This window comes from Sciurus vulgaris (assembly GCF_902686455.1).
Source record: "Sciurus vulgaris genome assembly, chromosome: 6".
In the NCBI taxonomy this organism is placed as follows: Eukaryota; Metazoa; Chordata; class Mammalia; order Rodentia; family Sciuridae; genus Sciurus; species Sciurus vulgaris.
Window position 1 is genome coordinate 77,214,264 of NC_136466.1, and position 13,615 is coordinate 77,227,878.

Sequence of the window (13,615 nt, forward strand, 5' to 3'; positions counted from 1 at the left end):
CTATTATGTGTAACTATAATGCACTAATAAAAGCATAAAAAATAAACAACCAAAAAAATTCATTATATACCATGTGGTTCCTTCAACTCATTGGTTTAGGGAGTGCTTCCCAACTCTAGAATCAACAATACAGTGTATCTATATGTACATACAATGATACAGTTACATAAGCTAATAGGTATTTAGCACTTCATTCTACACATCATATACTTTACATTGATTAGGTTATTTAATCTATACAACCCATAAATAGATATTATTAGTTTCTCATATTTAAAAAGGAAATCAAGGCCAAAGAGGTAAGTAGGTTGCCCAGAGGCACACACTAAACAGGTATGAGAATGTCTCTGATTCTAGAGTACATACTTTATGCCTTCATCCCAGCATTTCTCAGGGAAGCATAGATCACTTATTTACTTTGGATGACTGTACTTGGGACACGCATGCAAAGACTAAAAACAATGAGCCACACAGTGAGCAAGTGATTGCTATTTTGGTTCTATTTTTGTATCCTTTGATGGTATCATGATACAAACGTCTTTTTTGTGCTGTCTTTAATTGTCTACTTCTTGATAAACTATCTTTTCAACTAAGGGTGTGTTTTTTAGTCTCAGAGCCTTTAGTGGGCAGTAGTTTCTAATCAGACTTTTTAATTTTTTTTTGAGATAGGATCTAGCTAAGGTGCTGAAGACTGGCCTCAAATTTGTGATCCTCTTGCCTCACATTCTAAGTCTCTGGGATTATAGGCATGCGCCACAGCTTCTGGTTCTAACTAGAATATTATTTTATGTGTACTTTTACAGTTACTTTCAACTTAGGATAGGTGATGCTAAATTTTTAATTTAGAGCACTTTCATCAAGTTTCCTACTTAAAAATGAAGAAAAATACATTTATTTTAAAAATAATGCTGAGTCATATACACAGATATGACATGAAAAAGACAAATTTGAGAAACCCTGCTCTCCAAAGCAGGTTAGTACTTTCTGCAAGACTAAATGGAAATTAGAGGAATATAATTAAAATATGAATTCTCTTTCAAGGAGGGAGGGACTTGGATAGAAAGTTACAACTCTAAGCATCATGTGTAAAAGCAGAGTAATATCAAGTTGGAAATGGTTTCTTGGTGAGATACCACGAAGGATGGCTGGATATTAGATTTGGTTTCACAAAATGTCTAGCAAATCCTCATAGACTATTTTACGATAAATTTCGGATAATTTATTTTCATCAACAGCGGGGGGAGAACCCTCAGTTCAACTAGCGGATTTTACAGTTATCAAAGGACAGCAAAAGAAATAGGGCTCTTAATTAGTGGGGGAGGGGGGAAGCGATAAATATATCCTGGGCTTTTGGCGGGGGCAGGGTGGGGGAGTGGGCTGGGGAGTAAGCAAGGAAAACAGGACTGTAATCGGAGAAGCGGACATGTTTCGGGATGACAGAGAAGGATATGTACTGAACGAAAAACCATTTTGCATCACTGACATAATTAAACTGTTACCCGCGTTTAAATTAAGCAAGGTGTCCGGGGACTACAGCTGTTCTATTCGTTTGCATGTGATGGGAGCTGTTACCCCCGCTTGACAACCGATTAGCCTCAAGATGTAAACTGCAAGGCTCTGGTCAGGCCAAGGCTATAACGAGGAAAGACAGGCCTCCCCCGTTTCCCTCGCCCCCGCTCCAGCAGAATCAGAAACCAAGGGGCAACATCTGACTGCGGGGCGGGAGAGTAGAAAGCACTACACAGTGCGTAGAATCAGGGTAGATAAATATGCCCTTCCTCCTGTGATATTTTTCTTTTCCCACTAATATGTGAACTGCAAATGGTTGCATTTTATGCTAGGAAATCCTAATCTTGTTAGGTTTCCAGTCGAATTAAGACCGATTTTAATGCCTCCATCTTTGCAGTTGCTGTTGGAATTTCTGAAAAAGTCTAACTGCGCCAGTCCTTCCCTCAATTCTCCCCACCCACATCCCTTTCCCTGAGACCCCGCCCTTTTCTCCCAGCCTAAACCACAAAAGGCTGTGCTGTACCGGCCCCGGCACAGCGCCCCGCCCCCTCCCCCAAACGTCGCAGTGCTGCAGGGAAAGGAGGTGGGCCCGGATGGGGGTGTGGAGTCGGGCTTCGTCTTTCCGCTCTTCGCCCAATGAGTAAAGTCCCTCGGAGAGACTGGGGAGCGGGGCGTGGAGACTGTCCAAGTATTTTTCCCTTTTTCTGCCACGTCCCAACCATTGACGTGAGCCCACTCCTCAGGTTCCGATTGGGCGTGTGTATTTTTCCCGCAGAGGCACGTTAAGTCTATTGGTCGGCGCGGCTGCGGGGGCGGGGCTTACCTGTACTCCTCCTTCGCGTCGGAGCGGCGAAAGGGGCGGGACTCGCCGCCACCGCCTCTGCTTCCGCCGCCGCCGCCGCCGCCGCCTGCCGCTGCGCGTTCGGCGGGGGAGGAGTCGGAGGCGGAGAAGAAGGCGGTGGTGGCGGGTGGAGGATCGAGCGCTGTTCTCGCTCCGGAGCCGCTGCACATTTCGGTGAGGGGATTTTTTTTTTTTTTAATCTGGCTTGTTCTGATGTCGGGAGTGTGGGGGTCGGGGCGAGGAAATTGCTGCCTTCAGCTTCTCGATTTCTTCGTCTCTCCTGGAGAAGGAGCGGGGCCTGTCCCTGGCCCGCTGCGCCGGCCATGGTGGGTGGGGTTGATGGCTGTGAGAGGCCTTCTTCGCCTCCTGGGCCCTGTCCAGCCCAGACCTGGGGCCGCGCTCGTATCCGGGGCTCCGCGCCTGCTGCCTCCCCCGAAGGATGGCATCGATCGGTGTCGGGGGTCTCCGCCCGCTGCTTTTTCCTGCAGTCTCTTCTGCTGTCCTTGGTGCCTCGGCCAAGGACCCTGCTGCCGCTCTCCCCACACTCGCGACTGCCCTAGAGTGTGCCGCCCACCAACAACTCACACCCGCCTTCTCTGCCCATTTCCAGTCACCCCGCATTGAGCTGATCCATCTTGCGCCACAGGCCTGCAGCCCCCCTTCTCGGAAAAACCTTCCGTTGCGGCCGCTGTGTTGGGTGTATTTGCATTTTTCTTGATTGTCACGGGGGCTTGGGCCCTCAGACACCCTGTACAAACCGTAGCGATCGTTCTCCCTGTATTAGCACCATTCCATCAGTGCTTCTCCCCGTTAGGATGTCAGGTCAGAGCATACCTCTGGCAGATGCACCTTCAAATTTGGCCTCCCTAAGATTACTGCTGGTTAATCATTTTGCGCACATTCAAAATGGTGAGTTTAAAGCCTCATAGAACAAGTTAGAGAAAAGGAGAGGAGGTAAACGGTTTTTTGCAGGAAGGTAGAATATTCGGGATTTTGCCCCTTAAGTATTAAAAAATAATTTACATCTGCATGGGTAGTGCTTTGAGTCTGCTGGTTCTGTGAAGTGTATGGTGTTTTTAAAGGTTAAAATATTTTGTTATTTTTATTATGAAATACTTGGTCACATTTCTTTTAAAATGGCAGTCACCTTTACTGAAGACTACAGATCTTTTGGAGACTATGTAAATAAACCTGGAAATAACAAAAATAAACGCTTTCAATTTTGTAATTGTCTTCTGGAATTCATGTCATTTGTATATGAAATAACTATTAACTATAGACATGCAAGTTTGATGTAAAATTTAAATAAAGGAATATTAGGTAAAATGTGAATATTTCTATTCATTTTCCAGTCCTACTGCAGTATCTAGAGTTAACAATTTAGTGTTCATCTTTCAAAGTCTTTTTACAAATGTCCTTTTAAACACACATAAAAATGCAAACTTTTTTTGGGGGGAGGTGGGCATATACCAAGCACATTTGGGTATCACTTGCTTTTTCACTTAATTATATATCTTGCACATCATTCCTTGGTGTATGTAGATCTTCCTAATACTTTTTAAAGGCTCTGTGGTATTTCAGCAGTTTGAATGGGCTATAATTTAACCATTCCCTTATTAAAAGATGTTTAAATTAGTTGAAGTTCTTTTTTTTTTGCTCACACAAATAATGGTTTATAATGAAGACAGCTTTCTAATATATTGACTGATGCTTAATTATTAAGTTCTTCATTTAAAAAATTGATGCGTAATTATTATGTTCTTCATTTAAAAAATTTAAATGCTATGGGAGAATGTAAAAAAAGTTCTATTCCCATTTCCCTTTCTAGTTTTACCTGCATCCTAAGAGTCATCCACTGTTAACAATTCAGTAAACTTTCTCTATGTATGATTTTTTCCTGAGGATGAATTTCTAGAAATAGAAAGTGGTATGCATATTTAAAATTTTGACAACCATTTCTCCCTTAGTATTCTTTGTGAAAATGTTCTTGACTATTTCTTAGGCATTTCTTTTTCTACAAGAACTTATACTCAATTTGTTATGTATAACTTGTTATTTTGAATAAGGTTATTTTGAAATTTTAGGTTCATGTAAAGAGAATTATAATAGTATTTAAACACACACACATTGAAATGTGCTCTTGCTCTTTTAGTTACATCTTACATTATATTCTCAGGGAAAGTTTAATCATCCCTCCCCCTCAGCCCCCCATATGTATGACATTCCTTCTCAGTATTCCTAGCTGCTTCATAGTTTGATTGCTATGGAAGATGAAAACTTTCAGTGACACACCCCCACCTCCCCCAATAGTAAACCTTTTAAATTTTATCATGTATCTAATCACTTTTGTGTTGATACGTATTTGAAAATATTCACAGTATTGTGGTTTCCTTTCCAGTTTTTATAACGTTTTTCTCATTGCTTTGGTATTGTATCTAATATTGAATAATAGCTCTAATAGCTTGAAACTTTGTATTGTTTTCCTTTAAGGGAAATACTTCTGATGTTTTTGCATTAAATATGAATGTCTCCTGAAGCTTTCTGATTAATAGCCACTATTAAGCTTACAATTTTCTTTCTATTCTTGACGTTCCAAGATATTATCATTCTTTCAATTTTTGTTGACTTTTTTTTTAAACTGTAAGTGTGTGTTATATTTTCTTAGATTTTATTTGACATGTTTTAAGGTGGTTGCATATGGGCATCACCAGTATTCCCTGGTTAATAGTTCCCTAAGAGGACCTTTTTTAAAAATCAACTTTATTGAGGATGCCTTAGATACAATAACATGTACTTATTTAAGATGTACAGTTAATTTTGTTTTGACAAGTGTGTATACCTGTTACTACCATCACAATTAAGAGAATATTTGCATACTGCAGTCACATCTCCCAAAAAGTTCCTACCTGCACTTTTGCAGTTAATCATGCTTTCACTCTCATCTTCTTTTTCTCACTATTAGTTTCATTTGTTCTAGAATTTCATATAAATGAATTTATGTAATATATACTCTTTTGCACTTGGTTTTTCTTAGTATGATGTTTTTGAGGATCATTCCTATTTTTGTGTACTTAACTAGTTCACTTCTTTATTTCTAAATAGTCCTTGATATTGATTTATCACAGTTTTATGGCCATTTCACCTACTTATGAACATTTGGATTGTCTCCAGTTGGACTGTTATTAATAAAGCTGCTATGAACATTCATTCATTCTGAGTTCTTGTGTGAATATATATTTTTATTTTTATTGATAAATACTGAGAAATGGAATTTGTGGAATTGTATGGTAAGTTAATATTTAACCAGTTAAGAAACTACCAAACTGCTTTTCAAAGTGGTTGTCCCATTTTACATGTCCATCAGCAATGTATGACAGTTCCAGTTGCTCTGCATCCCCTTCAACACTTGGTTATTTCAGTCTTTTAAATTTCAACCCTTCTAGTGGGTATGTAATAGTATCATGTAGTACAGATATTATCCCCTTGAACTTGTGCCTGTACTTTTGCCAAGTGCTACATTGTATAGTATAGTGGTTTTACTTTATAATAAGTCTTAAAGTCAGAAAATGTGAATTCCTTTTTTTAAAAAAAATGTAGTTGTCAGTGGACCTTTAATTTTACTTATTTGTATGCAGTGCTGAGAATCAAACCTAGTGCCTCACACTTGCTAGGCAAGCACTCTTACCACTGAGCTACAACTCCAGCCCAGGAAATGTGAATTCTGAGCTTTATTCTTTCTAAAAATCATTTTGGCTAATTTAGTTCTTTTGGTTTTCCACAAAACTTTTTGAGCCATCTGAAGGGATGGACTTTAATTTGGATTTTATTTAATGCATAGATCAGTTTGGAAACAATTGAGGCTCCTAATTCATGAACATAGCTTATTTCCATTCATTTGGATAATTTTCACATTTCTTTCATGAACATTTTCTAGATTCAACATACAGATACTGTTGCTTATTGTATTAAATTGTATCTATTAATTTTGTTGCTTTATAAATAAATTTCAGTTTTCATTTATTCATTGCTAGTCTGTGGAAATACAGTTGGTTTTTCCATGTTGACCTTGAATTCTGGAACCTTGCTAAGCTCACTTATTCTACTTATTTTTTGGAGGGTAGGTCTAGGTAACTTTTTTGGTAGATCCTTTGAAAAATTCTGTTTAGTTTCTTTTCAGTGCTGGGGATTGAACCCAGGACTGTGCTTGACAAGCAAGCACTCTCCCAAGCTGAGCTATCTCCCGAACCCTGAAAAATTCTTGGTCATGTTATTTGCACGTATTTGCAGAACAATTTTATTTTTTAATTTGTATACTATCCCCCTTTCCTTTTTTTCCTTATCGCACTGGTAGGATTTTCAGTATCATGTTGACTCGGAATGGTGAGAGCAGATAATTTTTGTCTTGCTCCTGATTTTAAGAGGAAAGCTTTCAGTCTTCATTAAGTATGATAGAGAGGTACTACAGACTGAATGTTTGTGTTCCCCTCAAGATTTGTATTTTAAAGAATTCCCAGTGTGTTTGGAAGGAGTGGGATCTTTGGTGGGGGATAATTGGATCATGAGGGCTAATGAATGGATTAGTGTTCCCCACCTTTTTGGAGATGGGGTATGTGTATTACTCTTGCTCACCTTCAACTTGTGATTCTCTTGCCTCATCTTCCCAAGTAGCTGGGAGGATTAGTGTCTTTTTAAAAGAAGATTTAGAAAGCTTCCTCTCTCCTTTCCACCATTCCACCATGTTGACAGTGAAAAGACTGCAATCTATGAAGCAGCAAGCAACTCCTCACCAGATTGAATCTGATGTCAACTTGATATTGAACTTGCAAACCTCCAAAACTGAGAAATACATTTCTGCCATATATAAACCACCTAGTCTATCTAGTTTTTTTAATAGTAGCTTTGAAAGGTATAAAGGAAGTGGCTTTTTATCATTTTGAGAGTCCTGTTCTGTTCTTAGATTGCTGAGATTTTCTGTCATGGGTAGATAGATATTTGGTCAAATGATTTTGTAATACTGAGATCATATGATTGATTTTCTTTAGTCTGTTAATAGGACAAATTACATTATTTTCAAATGTTCAGTCACCTTGCATTTGTACCTTGCCCTTGGTGATGCTGTTTTCATCTTCATAAATTGGTGGTTTGCACTTGCTAATATTTTGTTAAATTTTTTTTTCCTCCTTTCCTTTTGCTTCAGTGTCCATGAAAGATGCCTTTTCATGTAATTATTTTTATCAGGCTATTACTGGCCTCCTAAAGTGTTTATGTTTATAAATGTAAGGGTAGTGTTTCTTCCTTTTACATTTCCTGAATAATTTTTCTTGGAAAAATTACTTGTTTTATAACTGTTTAGTACAGTTTGCAAGATAACTTCTGGGCCTAGAGTTTTCTTTGTTGGAAGGTTTTGAAGGGCAAAATCAATTAATAGGTATAGGGTTATTAGAATTATTCATTGCTTCTTGAAAGCTTTAGTCTTTGAGAGTCATTTTACCAATGTGAGCTTTTGAAATTTTTGTCTTTTAAGAAATTTATTTCAAGCCGGGTATGATGGCACTTTCGTGTAATCCCAGCAGTTTGGGAGGCTGGAGAGTTCAAAGCCATCCTCAGCAACTAAGTGAGGCCCTAAGCAATTCAGTGAGACCCTGTCTCTAAATAAAAATATTTTAAAAGGGCTGGGGATGTGTCTCCCCATGTGGTTAAGCACCCCGGGGTTCAATACTTGGTACCCCCCACAATAAAAGGAAATTTATTATTTATTTCATCTAATCATTACAATAAAGTTGCTTTTTAATTTCCTCTTAATATCTTTAGTTTCTGTAGGGATTTGTTTTCTTTCATTCTTGATATTGGCCATGTTTGTTTTCTTTTGTCTTTTAATTTGGTTTAAGGTTTGTCATTTATCAATTTTTCAAAGAACTTTTTTTTATTGTAAACAAATGGGATACATGTTTCTCTGTACATGGAGTCAAGGCATACTATTTGTGTAATCATACATTTACATAGGGTAATGTTGTTTGATTCATTCTGTTATTTTTTCTCCCCCCCCACCCCTCCCACCCCTCCCACCCCTCTTTTCCCTCTACACAGGCCTTCCTTCCTCCATTCTTGCCACCCTCCTTAACCCTAACCCTAAACCTAACACTAACCCCTCCCACCCCCCATTATGTGTCCTCATCCGCTTATCAGGGAGATCATTCGTCCTTTAGTTTTTTGAGATTGGCTTATCTCACTTAGCATGATATTCTCCAATTTCATCCATTTGCCTGCAAATGCCATAATTTTATCATTCTTTATGGCAGAGTAATATTCCATTGTATATATATGCCACAGTTTCTTTATCCATTCATCAATTGAAGGACATCTAGGTTGGTTCCACAATCTGGCTATGGTGAATTGAGCAGCTGTGAACATTGATGTGGCTGTATCTCTATAGTATGCTGATTTTAAGTCCTTTGGGTATAGGCCAAGGAGTGGGATAGCTGGGTTAAATGGTGGTTCCATTCCAAGCTTTCTGAGGAATCTCCATACTGCTTTCCAGAGTGGCTGCACTAATTTACAACCCCACCGGCAATGTATGAGGGTACCTTTTTCCCTGCATCCTCACCAACACCTATTGTTGCTTGTGTTCTTGATAATCGCCATTCTAATTGGGGTGAGATGGAATCTTAGGGTAGTTTTGATTTGCATTTCTCTTATTACTGGAGATGTTGGATTAGCAGGCCAAAGAACTTTTTATATGATTATTTTTCTGTTTTCAATTTTATTGTTTTCTGCTCTTTACTATTTCTTTCTGTATGCTTTGGGTTCAAATTCCTCTATGTTAAAATCTTAAGATACATGTTTAGGTCATCGTTTTGTGACCTTTTCCTTCTAAGCAATGCTTTAGATGCTCATGAAAATTTGATATGTTAATATTTTCTAGGTTCTTAATATGACTTCCATTTTGACCTATGAAGCTTATGAGGTTTGTTGTCTCATTTCCAAATCTTTTTAGTGATTTTGCATATTTCTTCCTATAATTTATTTCTTGGCTAACTCTTTTTGTATACTGCTAATACTTTGTCTGATTGCTTTTCAATGTTTTGGTGTTTGTTTTATGTCCAGAATTTGGTCAACCTTAGTCACTTTTCCATGTATACTTCAAAATAATGTGTATTTTGCTATTTTCATTGGAGTAGTCTCCAAGTATGAAGTCAAGTTGATTGATGGTGCTTGTTAGGACTTCTCCTTCCTACTGAGTTTGTGTTTACTTATTTTGTTGACCATTGAGATCAGAGTTGAAGTCTCCAAGTATAGTGAAGGATTTGTCTGTTTCTCATTTTTGTTCTTTCAATTCTTGCTTTGTATATTTTGAACCTCTGTTGTTGGAATATATAAATTGGGATTATATATTGTCTTCTAGATTATATATTATCTTCTAGATGAATTGATGAAATTTTGTTCTGTAATGTCTGTCTTTATCTTTGATAGTATTTATCATTCTGAATATAATATCAATGTACTGTCTCCAGCTATCTTCTGATTAGTGTTTATATGATATATCTTCCACTGTCTTTTTAGTTTTTTAATCTATGACTTTATTTAAAATGGGTTTGCTTTGGATAATCTATTTTTTCATGTCATCTGACAATAACAATTTATCAAGATTCAATGTACATTTAATATAACCATTGTTTTCTATCTGCTTGCTTTTTTTTTTTTTTTTTTTTTTTTTTTTTTTTTTTTTTTTCCTTTTTAATGGTAGTCTTATGTTTTCCAGGCTGGGCTCAAGTGGTCCTCCTGCCCCTGAGTAGCTGAGACTATAGGCATGTGTCACCATGCCCAGCTTAAAACTTCCTCCTCCTCCTCCTCCTTTTTATTTTTCCTAATGCTGGTTATCAAACCTGGGGCCTCATACGTGCTAGGCAAGTGCTCTACCACTGAGCTACTTACTGTTCTGCATGTCTCTGATCCTTATTAATTTTTTTTTTAGCTCATTCTATCTTCACTAGTGGCTTACCATTTACACTTATTTTACTTTAAAGAAATGTACTTTTCTCTATGATTTACATTCTAGATCTTTAATCATAAACTATATTCAAGCAATATTATACCACTGTTTATTTAGTGTAAGCTCTGCAACAGTATATTTTCAATTTGTCCCCACTCTTGTGTGCCATTGTGTTCAATATTTTATATATGCTATGAACCCATAATACTTTATATAGTTGCCATCCTTCAGGATGAGTTCTAGGACCTCCTCATGGGTACCAGTATCCACTGATGTTCAAGCCCCCCCACCTTACATAAAATGGCATAGCATTTATATATAACGTATGAGCATCCTCTTGTATATTTTAATCACTTTCAAACTATATTCATGCTATGTTAATAGTTGCACTGTATTTAGGGAATAATGACAAGGGAAAAATCTGCACATGTCAAGTACAGATGCACGGGTTTTTTTGTGTGTATATGTCTTCCAAATATTTTTATCTGAGGTTGGTTGAATCCATGGATATGGAACCCATGGAGATAGAAGGCCAACTGTATAATAGTTTTTTAGATCTGCATTGTCCAAGGATAGCAGTCACCAGCTGGTGTAGGTACTTAATTTTGAATTTAAAGTTGGTAATATAAATTTAATTTAAATTTATTTCTTCTGTTGCAGCAGTTTTCAAGTACATGTTGCTTCTAGTTAAAGAGCTTCCCCTGTCCAATTCTTTTCTTGCATTTCAGATCTTCTGGTAACAAAGTATCTCAGATTGCCACAGAAAATACTTTGTTTCACCTTTTGAAAGATATTTTACTGGAGATAGAATTCTTCCTTCAGTGTTTTTCTTACATTCAGAATGCCTTTTATTACGTTTAGCTTGCATAGCTTCTGTCAAGAAGTCCTCTGTAATTCTTATTTGTTACTTTTTGTTTTCTGACCATTTATATAAAAGATGTTTTCTTCATCTTTGAGATTTTATAGCCAGTTAAGTGTAATGTTTTTTAGTATGTGTGCATTTGTGTGTTTTATGTTTATCCTTTTTTAGGAGAAGGATTGCTGAGTTTCTTGGGTTTATGATTTGATTTTAAAATCATATCTGGAAATTTCTGAGCATATTCTCTGCCCCCACCCCCACCCCATACTGGGCTTGAACTTAGTGGCCATTTACCTGCCAAGTGAACCAATCATCATGTCCTTTTTATCCTTGTTTCCTTATGTTTCAGGTTACTTGATTGCATTGCTTCCTCAAATCTATGACCATAACAAACATGATTTTGTTGTTTATCTGGCATTTTCTTATAGTTGACTGGGACTAGCACTTTAACTCTCCATATTCTAGTAAGATGTGGAAGTCCTACAAATGGTATATTTTGAATATATTTTTTAACTATTTATGATGATGTTTAATAGTGACCTTTGTATCTTGATGTTATAGCTGATTGCCTATTCCTGCTGCTGTAATAAAATACCAGAGACTGGGTGATTTATAAAAAAATAAATACATTTTTTTCCTCACAATTCTGGATCCTAGAAACCCAAATCAAGGTGCTAGCAGATAGAGTGTCTAGTGAGAACTATCATCTACTTCTAGGATGGCACCTTATGGGTTGATACAGGGTAGAAAGTGGAAGAACAGAAGGGGCCTACTTGCTTCCCTTCAGCTCTTTTTAAGGGACTAATGACTTGATCACTTCTTCACATCACCATTAACTTTGTTCACCAATTTTGGAAGGGGGCCCTGATGTTCAAACCATAGCACTGGCAATATTCCAAGTGCTCTTGTATGTTTCACATTTTCTGTTTATGTTTCTTTATAACTTTTAAAATTAGGCTTTTTAAACTTTATACCCTTAAAATTTTTTTGTGCATGCCCTTCCTCTCTTCCTCCTCCAACTAAAATGTTGGATACTAGTGAGTTGAAGTAATGATTGGGCATTTTAAGAATATAGGATAATATTAACATTTTACCATTCCATATAACTATGTAGCTTTTTGATTGATATATTTTATAAGACTTAGTACATTCTTCTAAATTTTTAGTTCTTTTATTCTTCATTAAAGTTGAATTTTGTTGAGTGCTTTTTCTACTTCCACAGAGATATGAAGTGTAATTCTTCACATCTAATGAGTTCATTTTGAAGTAGACTCAATTTGTACCTTTTAAAAACCTCATGATAATTGATTTGCAGCTATCTTGTTCATTCTTTTTGTATTTTTATTGCTGGAGTCATACTGTGATTTTTCAATTTTATAACGTCATTTTACAAAGATTTTATTGTGCCATAAAGTGAGCTGTGTTAGTTATTGAAATGAATTTTTCTGATCTCCAAAGAAGTTTGTTTAGCATTGGAATTATCTCTTCCTTGGCTGGTTTATAGAAATTTCTATTAAGACTTGGGCTTAGTTTTCAACTTTTGGGAAGATTTTAACCTTTTTTTTTTTTTTTTTTTTTTTTTTTTTGAGACAGGGTTTGTCTTAAGTTGTTGAAGCTGGCCTCAAACTTGTGATCCTCCTGCCTCAGCTTCCCAATTCCCTAATGTTACAGGCATGTGCCACTATGCCCAGCTTTGAATTTCTTTAATGATACAGAATCATAATGCTTTTATATTTATTTTTAAATCAACTTTAGCCATTTATAGTTTTCTTGCACATTGTGCATTTCACTTAAGTTTTCATATATATTGTTTATAATGTTTTTATATTTCAACTTCTTCTTCTGGAATTCTGTTTGCATTGTCATTCCTGTGTCAGTTATTTGGACTTCCTCCCCATCCTCCCATGCGCTCTTTAGAGAGCTTTGTCTTTTCCATAGCTGCTCTAAAGGTCTTTTCTGTTGGTGACCTTCACACTTGGTCCTCTATGGTTTTCATTGCATTTGTCTAAGACAATCTTACTTTTATTTATCCTTTTTGAGACTCCTTGAGCTTTGTGAATCTAAGAATTCACTTTTATATTTGACTATTAATCATTTGATTATTGATACTAATCTTTTCTCTCTTCTCTCTGTTGGAATGCTACATAGAAGGATTTTCCATCTTTTCATTTCATGCTCCATGGCTCTTTTACGTATTTCTGTTTCATTCTTTCTGTATTACATCCTGGGCATTTTCTTAATATCCCCTCTTCTGTTATGCTAATTATTTTTTCAGCTGGATCTCATCTGTTCCTTTACTCATGTAAGTTCTGTCAGTCCTTTTTCTGATTTTCCTAGTCATCTTTAACAGGGTCTTCTTTTTTAAGTCATCTTTTTAATGTTGTTTTTGTTTTCTACATATTAAAGAAAAATTTTG

General features: G+C 36.7%; 1 protein-coding gene across 1 annotated transcript in view; it reads left to right on the plus strand.

The window, feature by feature from the left end:
* Window positions 1-2,371: 2,371 nt before the first annotated feature.
* The window catches only part of PJA2 (praja ring finger ubiquitin ligase 2), a 70,659-nt gene continuing 59,415 nt past the window's right edge, over window positions 2,372-13,615 (plus strand). Inside the window, exon 1 of the mRNA XM_079143521.1 lies at window positions 2,372-2,524. The gene's annotated coding sequence lies outside the window, so the exon portion shown is untranslated. The remainder of the gene's footprint in view (window positions 2,525-13,615) is intronic.